Source organism: Hemitrygon akajei, chromosome 28 (assembly GCF_048418815.1).
Source record: "Hemitrygon akajei chromosome 28, sHemAka1.3, whole genome shotgun sequence".
In the NCBI taxonomy this organism is placed as follows: Eukaryota; Metazoa; Chordata; class Chondrichthyes; order Myliobatiformes; family Dasyatidae; genus Hemitrygon; species Hemitrygon akajei.
The window spans coordinates 28,366,233-28,376,007 of record NC_133151.1 but is presented as its reverse complement, the minus strand read 5'-3'; the positions used below and the strand labels follow the sequence as shown (position 1 = coordinate 28,376,007).

The 9,775-nt window shown below is 47.4% G+C and overlaps 1 non-coding gene across 1 annotated transcript; it reads right to left on the bottom strand.

The window, feature by feature from the left end:
* Nucleotides 1-8,794: 8,794 nt before the first annotated feature.
* Nucleotides 8,795-8,866, bottom strand: trnag-ucc (transfer RNA glycine (anticodon UCC)). Its single transcript has one exon. It is a non-coding gene; the product is annotated as a tRNA-Gly (tRNA).
* Nucleotides 8,867-9,775: the final 909 nt, after the last annotated feature.

Below are 9,775 nucleotides of genomic sequence, written 5' to 3'. Positions count from 1 at the left end.
CCCGGGCAGTTCACTTTGTGGCCCTCCCTAAACTCTCTTCCTCTGAAGAAACCTCAGATTTTCTCGTCCGCCACGTCTTCCGCCACCACAGAATCCCCGCGGACATCGTCTCCGATCGAAGTCCTCAGTTCGTCTCGCAGGTATGGAAGGCCTTCTGTCAAGCCTTAAGTGCATCGGTCAGTCTGTCATCCGGCTTCCACCCCCAGACGAACGGGCAGTCGGTGCAGGTCAACCAAGACCTGGAGGCGACCCTACGTTGTGTAACGGCAAACGACCCGTCGATCTGGAGCGACCACCTCCTGCGGGTTGAGTACGCCCACAACTCTCTGGTGAGCTCTGCCATTGGGAGGTCTCCGTTTGAGTGCTCACCTGCGTACCAGCCCCCGCTGTTCCCCGCACAGGAAGAAGAGATTGCGGTACCGTCGGTTCGGGACCATATTGATCGGCGCCTTAAAATTTGGGATAAAAAACGCATGGCCCTTCTCAGATCAACGAATCGAAATGAGAAGACAGACGACCGACACCGGACTCTGGCACCAGAGTACCAACCTGGGCAAAAGGTGGGTCTTTCCTCCAGGGACATCCCGCTCAAAAACGAACATAGGAAACTCGCCCCTCGCTTCCTGGGACCATTCAAGGTTGCAGGGTTTATCAATCCCACAGCGGTCCGCCTAAAGCTGCCAAGGTCCATGCGCATTTACCCAAATTTCCATATGTCTCACTTAAAGCCAGTTTCCGTCAGCCCCTTGTATCCCCCAGCTGAGAATCCCCCATTGCCCGTCTCATCGACAACCAACCGGCATACACCGTCCGATGACTACTAGATGTTCGGGGCAGGGGTCTCCAACACCTGGTGGACTGGGAAGGGTACATTCCAGAAGAGCGTTATTGGGTCCCCCGGTCCTTCATCCTGGATCCTTCCCTCATACAGGACTTTCATCTGGACCGTCCAGACAGGGCTGGAGGATCGCCGAGAGGCTGCTGTTGAGGTGTGGGTGGGGGTAGTCTCATGGTCCCTTCTGGCACCTGGACAACTTCATCAGGAATTGGGTATCAATCACTTCGTATAGTTCCCAATCATTCCCAGGCTCCACTAACTACCAGCACCTGCTTTCCATCAGCCAATGCAGTATAAGAATCCTGTGACCGCAACAAGGAGCTGCCAGTTCGTTGGTCGAGTCGTGTACGAGTAACCTCGTTCCATGGTTCTTAGCACTAACAGTTCTGAGTCTAGCATCGCTCCTGAATTCTCTGCTAAGACCAAAACTCCGGGTAAAGTGTCCCTTGGCACCCATTACACACTCGCTACGACCGTAATCCCTCCCGACTTGGCCTCCGTGACCGTGTTCAGCACTTGGGTCCGTTGCACCGCCACGTCCTTGTAACAAAACCAGAGAAAAAACTCATATCAAGAGTCAGTCTCTGGGAGGGAAAGGGACAATTTCTTTACTCAAAAAAATTATTTATAATACATTTTCTGCGGCTTGTTTTGGTATGTGCTAATAGCTTTTATTCAATTACTCAATTCGAATTTTATTTTTACAGTATAAGAACATTTCTCAGAATATCTACTTAATCAAAGATTTGGGAAGATGCTACGAGAAAGCAGATTCACGGGTTTGGCAAGTGAGATAGAAGACACGGATCAACACACACACAATGCTGGAGGAACTCAGCAGGCCAGGCAGCATCTATGGAAAAGCGAACAGTCAAGATTTCGGGCCGAGACCCTTCCGCAGATGAGTAGCAGAATTAAAAGGTGGAGGGAAGAAAAGGAGAAGTAAGATGATAGGTGAAACCGGGAAGGGCTGGTGTGAAGTAGCCCGGATGTTTCATTTCTCGTTGACTTCATCGTGCAAGTTAAATAACGATGCAACTTGAAATCCTCCTCACTTGGTTGAGGGGATTCTGCCTGCATGGTGCAACGTTAATTCAGGGAATCATTGTGTCATTCAGTTTCTGCAAGAATGTGGTAAATGATCGATTATTTGAAATATTTAATTTAATTCAGCGTGGAAGCATATTTCCACAATGTTCTGTTTCTATTCAGAACTAACTTGTAATCTTCTGTTTGGTGAAATATTTTACTTCATCTGTCTCTATGAAAGCATTTGAAACTACTAGTCTGATATCCTACTTTGAAAAAACCTGTTGTTGTTCTTGGCTGAAACTCCTTAAAGGCCAGTGTTGTGTGGCCGTCAGACACTCACGTCTTTTTTCCTCACTGTAGCATACTCTCGCCAATATCTGAATAAATCAAGAAGAGGTCAGTTAGATTTTCATGTACGAACGGGATCAAAGAGTGGTGCCTTGAGCTCGGGGGCAGGGGGCTGATATTAGATGATCAACCAGGGTCTAAATGAATGAATGAATATGCCCCATCTTATCCCATCCCTGATATATTTAGAATTTTTTTGCCCCTCCTTTGTCTCTTTCTCTTTCTGACCATCACTCTGCCTGTTCTCCATCTCTCTCTGGTGCACCGCTGCCCCTTTCTTTCTGCCTAGGCCTCCCGTCGAATGATCTTTTCCCTTCTCCTGCTTGTATCCCTTTTGCCAATAATCTTTCCGGCACTCAGCTTCACACCACACCCTCCGAACTTCTCCTATCATTTCTGATTGTCCCCTCCCTCTGCTGATTACAAAGCTCCTACTATCTTTCCTTTCAGTTAGTCCTGACGAAGTGTCTCGGCCCGAAACGTCGACAGTGCTTCTCCTTATAGATGCTGCCTGGCCTTTTGTGTTCCACCAGCATTTTGTGTGTGTTGCTCGAAATGAATGGCGTTCTGGCTGGATAGACCGAATAGCCGAGACCGACTTCTATGTTCTATCATTCAATAGTCGGCCTTCGATCAGAGAAGATTTCACATTCATTTGACGATGGGGATGCAGCTCAGTGGCAGAACGCAGACTTCGCACGTCTGAAGTCTTAGGTTGAATTGCAGACATCTCCACATTGATGGCTTAATTGTGAAAAATTGGCGGAAAATCCCAGATGAGAAAATTGCCTTTACTGTCATAGACCGAACGTTTGATTTCCGTTTGAAGCACGGTGGATAAGCTGGTAATACAGCGGAGAGAAATGGACAAGCCCTTCTTGTATCATGCACCAGTGGAGAAATTCAAAAATCCCCGCCTCTTTTAACGGAGGGGCCAAAGTATCAGCGACACCGACAGGTCAGCCCGAGAAAAACTTACATTTGAACAGTTAATGCAGCAACAACTAAATCCGTTTAGTTGAATTGTTTGAGTGAAGAGTTTGCAATGCGAAAACAAATCATCATTTGTACATCAAAGTCGCGAGTTTCGTTCACACGGAGACAAGTGGATAGTTGGTTCATCAAGGAATTCCGCCATTCACTCAAACATCGGGACAGGATTGGGAATATAATGGGACCTCGGGATTGAACGTGGAGACTCCCCAGTGTGTGTGTAAACGTCATTATTCATACATTTAAAAAAAACTTACATGGGATGAATTCTCCATCTGAACAATTAGATTGTTATCTGGTGACCGCCCTCGTAAGCGGTCCATTCAGGTATTCAGATGGATCAGAAAGGAGGACGAGAATGAAACGTCCGGACGCCAGCCCTGCTACGTTGCACACTTTCCATGTCGATCAGTGCCAGGGCGCCGGGCCAGTTTCCTGGAGCTCCGTCGTTGAAAGCCTAGTGGGAGCTCCCTCAGCACACGTAGATCAGTGACTCAGGAAGGAAACCGGGTTCTACCTTCTCCAGGACAGGAGGGAAACGGCAGGCGCAATTGTCCGGAGTGCTGATGCCCACATGGGAATCTTGGGGTTTGTGGTCGCGATGTGAAGGAACATTGTACTGCTATAATTGAGTTCCTCTCCGCCCAAATGTACGCATGGAATTCAGGGTGAAAAGTCACTAAGCAAAAGATGAGCTCAGTTTCTCCCTTCACAGATGCTGACGTATGTGCTGAGTATATCGAGTAGTTTACGCTTTCAGTTCAGGATCAACTCTGTTTCTCTGACTCCGGATCACTGCTGCCCCAGTCGCATGTGGAGAACATGGTAATCATGTCCGAGTGGTTAAGGTGATGGACAGGAAATCCATTGGGTTGTCGCCGCGCAGGTTCGAATGCTGTCCACAGCAATGAATGGCGGAGCGGACTCGAACGGCCGAATTGCCTACTGCAACTTCTATTTTCTATTTTCCAACGTTCATCCTTTGTGATTTGCTACTCTGATTTGCTACCAAGGGTGAGGTTAAGGAGTACTTGGTGACACAGGACAAGATTGGGCAAAGTCAGTATGGTTTCCTTAAGGGAAAGTAATGTGAATAGTCTCGGGTTCCTCATCTTAGAAAATATGTGCTGGCATTGGAGAGGATGGAGAGGATGTTCACAACGATGACTCCCGAAATTAAAGGGTTATCATATGAGGAACTATTGACAGCTCTGGGTCTGTACTTGCTGGAATTTAAACGGATGAGGAGAGATCTGACTGAAACCTTTCAAATGTTGAAAGGTCTAGACAGAGTAGATGTGGAAACGAGGTTTCCTATTGTGGAGGAGTCAAGGATAAGAGGTCACAGTCACAGGTCGAGAGCGTCCATTTAAAACAGAGATGCAGACGCATGCACATTTATGGAATGTATTACCACAGGCATCAGGGGACGGCAGGTCGTTGGGTTTTTTTTAAGGCAGAGCTTAATATGTTCTTTGCTGGATACGCCATCAAAGGTTATAGAAGAGGCCTGAGGACTGGGGTTGAGGGGAGGGGGAATCGATCAGCCATGATCAAATGGCGGAGCTGACACGATGGGGCACATAGCTTATTTCTGCTGCTATGCTTTATCCGATCAGATGGAAGATTTCATCATAAGTTTGACATTGGGAATGTAGCTCAGTGGAAGAGCGCAAGCTTCGCACGTATGAAGTCCTGGGTTCAAACCTCGGCATTTCCACTGAACTTTGATAAAGGGGCCGAAAACAGATGAAAAAATTACTCTACGCTCAGCCTTCATTTCCGTCATCAAAATGCGGGCTAAGTACGCAACATATGGGGATTGTACAATTCATTGTACAACAATTCCAATAACTCTGAAAGGCGCAGCGGAACCGCGATGGGCTCATGACCCCGAGGTCGATGGATCCAAACCACATTCTGTTGTATTCATCATTTATCAGTACGTTTTGAAACCGCGGCCCGTCACGTTATGCCGAGATACAGGTAAGTCCACCGCGTCCATTTGAATAATGAAAGGAGGAGTGACAAAAGAGTTTTCATTACTTGTGTGCAACGGTCGAAATGAGCATTTCTGGTTTATCCACGGTTTTTCATTCCGGTATGTCAGTATGGTTTCTTAGGCACACATTCTTCCGCACAGGTTTTAATGAAGGCAGCAACAACTGTGGCGTACCCACTGAGACTTGAAGATGAATCCCTAACTACATCCCTGTATACACATTCAAAGCTGCTCTGCAAGCGCCTCTGCACCTCCCTTGTCCATACCTTTCTGGTCCTCGCTACTGATACTGCGGCCGTCAGTGTACGCCTATATTTTGGGAGAAAAGATAGAGACAGACTCTCCAGTGTGGGCAAAGTGGAAAATCTGGAAAATATTCCCCTGCATTAGTTAAATCCTGTTGATGAATGTCCCTCCCTCCAACACAAAATCAAGCCCGAATGAGAACTTTACACAAGGAAAAGCTGAATCAAAAGCGATTCCGAAGCCTCTCCCGTTGCACATGAACAATTGTTTGGGTGAAAAGTGCCAGTGCCACAGTCAACTAACAGACATTGAGCTGACCCTTTGAAGCATACTGTGCTCGGACATCCCAAAGTCAAATCGCTCTTTCTCATTGGTGTCTTGTTCGTTTTGTGGTTCGTATCCCCGTCTGTCACGGAGAAGACGGCTGTTAATTTTCCCGGCAGGGAAATGCTTTTGCTGTTTCTATATTAAATGTAATTGCAACTCGAATTTTCAAAGTAAATTGTAAAGGGTTAAAGAGGTTAAATCGGAGTTTGACATTGAAGTGATCGGTTCTTTGGGAACGTGGAACAGTCGATCGGCAGTGATCTCGGGAAGGGAGAATCTGCCGAGAGGAAAGGACTTTGTGTTCAGCTTCGTGAAATCTCCCCTCCACGACTCTGTATCTCAGAGCCATTCGGCGTATCACTCAGTGACAGAGAACACCGTTTCCGCAAACATTTGCTTCATCCGCCTCTGTCACGATTTAAATGTTAAACAAAGGCTGTCGTTGAGCTCGATTTAAGGTTTCCAGTTGAAACAGTAAGAAAGGAGAGGGGCGAGTGGAATCGGTGCCTTCACCCAGCTCAGGCCACCCTACAGAGACTCCGTGAGACTTCTTCCGTCTAACTGCGAGCTCGCAGCTGTGAAAGGTCATCGACCTGAAACGTGAACTCTGTTTCTTCCTCCGCAGTCGCTGCCTGACCTGCGGAGTATTTCCGACAGTTTCAGGTTTTAGTTCAGGAACAGTCCTGTTTCTCTGAGCCCAGGGTCGGTGCTGTCCTCATCCTTCCTGGGACACAGTGAATACATCCCATGAAAATACCCTCCTTTGAGGAGTGTGTACTCGTGGCCTAATGTTTTGTCAATGCACTGGGAATCTATTGGTATTTTCGCTTTTAATTCTGACAAGTATGTGGTTCCAGCGTTTTCTGTTTTATATTGTCCGTCACCCTGTGACGCAAGCTATTCATGCAGATTGTGAAAAACCGGGTCACAGCATCGATTACCAGTCAGCATTTTCCAACCCCGGAATGGTCCAGCCTGTCTCTGTCGCAATCGGTGAGCGCGTTGGGCTGTTAACCGAAAGGTTGGTGGTTCGAGCCCACCCAGGGACGCTGGTGATCAGGCAACTTTTACTGTGCGTTACATTGACCGCTGGGAAACGCTGCGCTGTCCAGAGATCGGTGTTCCCTGCTACTGCTCCATTACTTTCAGTGAGAATTAAAAATGTTTTTGTCACGTACCGAGGTACAGTGAAAAGCTTCTCTTTCGTACCATCCATAGAGATCAAATCGTTGCACAGTGTATTGAGAGAGAACAATGTGAAACAATAACAGAATGCAGAATAAAATTTAACAGCGACAGGGAAAGCACAGTACAGATAAATAATTAGGTGCAGCTTCATAACGGTGTAGATTGCGAGGTCAAGTATCCATCTTACCCTACCCGGGAATCATATGGATACCAGACCCAGCCAACTCCCCTCTACCAGCATTTACCGCCATCTGGTGGTACTTGATCCCGCTCAATAATTTCTCTTTCGACTCCTCCCATATCCTACAAACAAAAGGTTATGCCACTGACATTCGCATGGGTCCCTGCTATGCCTATCTGTTTGTTGGCTGCCTGGAAGAGTGTATCATGATAGTCTATCAATCTATCAGGGTTCGTCTTTTTCTCACCTATCTACCCCCAGCATTTGACTCCAGCATACAATTCTCTCTAACTTCCGCCATCTCTAGAGGATCCCAGCACGAAACGCAACCGTCCCCCTCTACTTTCTGCAGCGATTGCTGCCTATGTGAATCCCATGTGCGTTCGTCCCTGTCATTGATCTCTCTCCTAGCAGTTATCCTTACAAGTGAAACAAGTGCTACACCTGCCCCTACACCTCACCCCTCATTACTATTCAGGGTCCCAAACACTCCTTCCAGATAAGACGACACTTCACCTGTGAGCATTTTACGGTCATCAACTGCATCCAGTGCTCTCGGTGTGGTCTCCTGTATATCGGTGAGTCCTGACACAGGTTTGGAGACCACTTCAGCGAGCATCTACGCTCCGTCCACCAGAAAAACACGCGACAGTGGCCACCCATTTCAATTCAGCTTCCCATTTCAATTCCGACATCACAGCCCATATCCTTCGGTATTGTCGCGGTGAGGCTACACTCAGGTTGGAGGAGCAGTACACTATATTTCTTCAGGGTAGCCTCCAATCTGACAGCATGTATATCGATTTCTGGAACTTCTGGTAATGCCCCCTCCTATCAGCTCGTGTTTCTCCCTCCTCCCACAGTCTAACTCTAATTCGTCGTCGTTGTTTTCTCCAGTCCGGATGAAGGGACCCGACCCGAAACGTCGACTGTTTCTTCCCCGCCCCCCCCCCCCCCAGGTTCTGTCTGGCCTGCTGACTTCCTCCAGCATTTTCTTTGTTGCTTGGATTTCCATCATCTGCGATTTTCTCTTTGTGCCTCTATCCATGTCACACCACACTAACATATTCTTGTGCTGATCTAAAAACATCGTACACCCTTCCGTCTCTGAACCTGGCAGACCGTTCCAAGCACCCAGTCCACCCTGTCTAAAAACGTGAGCCGCACATCTTCTTTAAAATCTCTCCCACTCCGCCCTTAAATTCATTCCTCTTCGAATTTCATTTCCCTACCATGAGAAACCAATTCTGGCTATCTGCCCAATCTATATCTTTTCCTCATTTTGTACCTCATAATTCAGTCAATTTTCCTCTGGGGCTCTGACATTCCAATGGAGGCAAACAAGATCAAATCTTTTAATAGATAGCATCCGGGAGACGCTTTACAAAACCTGTAAATCCTTCCTGTGAAGTGTCCATTCTTGTAGAACCTGGAATAAAGCCAGAACAAGATTTAACGGGAAACACTTGAAGGACGTTAATTCCATCCCTGATCCACGACACAGTGAATGATAATTAATGAATCAATCTTACACTCATAGTGTGAATTAGCGTCGGTCGATTACATGGCCCTTAAGGTCCTACGTAGATCATGTCTATTTAAGAGGTTTAGTTGCTATGTAGTCTAAAACAGTACAACATGCGATGGCCAGGAATCGAACCGGGGTCAACTGCTTGGAAGGCAGCTATGCTCACCACTATACCACCATCGCTCAACGGCGTTGCAAAAGATTGGAGTAGTGAGGCGTCTCCCTTAGTTCCATGTGACTCGATCAGTCCCCGAACTGCTTTCCGTCGGGTCATTCCTCACTTCTGCTGCAGGTTCTATTCCGGTAAATTAGAATCGGCATCCCTGACAGACCAGAGTTATACAACCCACGGCGAGCATACTCCAGGAATCTGACTGAGTTAAAACCAAGTCGAAGAGATTTTAATGGGGTCCTGCCTCGCGCATCACCAAATGGATAACAAATCCTTATTATATTTGTCCTTTTAAACCAAAGGAGTGCATCCTTTGGCCAGACCTGGAACACAGTAAGTGACTGAATCGCTAAAGAATCCTGAGACCCCTCCAGTCACACAGTGAGAAGCGGATGAATAAAAATCGGCAGATCTACAATCACACACAATCAGCAAACACACATCAGGGTGACTCTGTGAGCTCTCCTGCACCCTGACCTCCATATGACAGATTACATATCTTTGTATATTCCTCGTAAGTTTCGTGGTTAGTATCCTCGCCCGTCCAGTCAGAGACCGAAGTTCAGTTCCCCGACGGGGAGACCATTTCCTACTTCAAATATTAATTGGAAATACAAGACAATTTTTGAGCCAAAATTTGAACTCCCGGCGGTGACAGTCGAAAGCATGCGCAGTGAGGCTCCAACCGTCTATCTGCTTGACAGTGTACGGCTGAAGACATGCGCAGTCCCGTTCCCTCATCCATCCCAGCAGCGGCTTTCAAGCAGCTGGCAATGCGGAGTACCCCGGCCCGAAGCGATATATTGAGGTGGTGGAGCGGAGAGATCCAGGGGACACCTTAGTCCAGCAATCGGAACTGGGTTCTGGAAGGCGACCGGTCATGATAGTCGAGCGAAAAGGCTGGTGGTAGATAGTGATTT